Source organism: Micropterus dolomieu, linkage group LG09, assembly GCF_021292245.1.
Source record: "Micropterus dolomieu isolate WLL.071019.BEF.003 ecotype Adirondacks linkage group LG09, ASM2129224v1, whole genome shotgun sequence".
Classification (NCBI taxonomy): domain Eukaryota; kingdom Metazoa; phylum Chordata; class Actinopteri; order Centrarchiformes; family Centrarchidae; genus Micropterus; species Micropterus dolomieu.
This window is the reverse complement of record NC_060158.1, coordinates 114,725-115,241: the sequence shown is the minus strand read 5'-3', so window position 1 is coordinate 115,241 and position 517 is coordinate 114,725. Positions and strand designations below refer to the sequence as shown.

Sequence of the window (517 nt, the reverse complement as noted above, 5' to 3'; positions counted from 1 at the left end):
AGGCTGGTCCGTGTGGCCCGATCCACAGACGAGCTACTGTAGTTCAAATTGGTGAAAAAGTTTAAGCTGGTTCTGACAGAGTCCCGGTCTCGACGGGACAGGGCTGTTTTGGCGGCAAAAGGGAGACCTAAATGACCAGCAGGTGGTCATACTGTTATGGCTGATTGGTGAGTGATCTTTATTGTTTAAAGATACAGACAAGCAACACTATGTTGTCCTTGTGACAAAATGTATGTGGAAAAGACACAAACAAACACACACATTCCGAGCCACAACCTCACCTTAACTAAAACCTTTAACTTGACACTAAAACTAAGTCTTAATGCTCACAGTCCTTGGTAAATTATTAATTTCTTTAACCTACAGTGGCCCTAATAAGTGTGAGCTCTGCCTTTATCTTTAATAAATATCACAAAGACATCAGTTTGTTGTAACTTCTTTATTTATTTGTTTCTTCACAAGTATATTTACAATTTCCATAGAGAGCCACTTTGCATCAGCAGCACCATGCTCCAGT

At 40.4% G+C, this 517-nt stretch overlaps 1 gene segment (V, D, J or C); it reads right to left on the bottom strand.

Moving 5' to 3' along the window:
- LOC123976150 overlaps positions 1-517 on the bottom strand; it is a 147,472-nt gene that overhangs the window by 81,120 nt on the left and 65,835 nt on the right.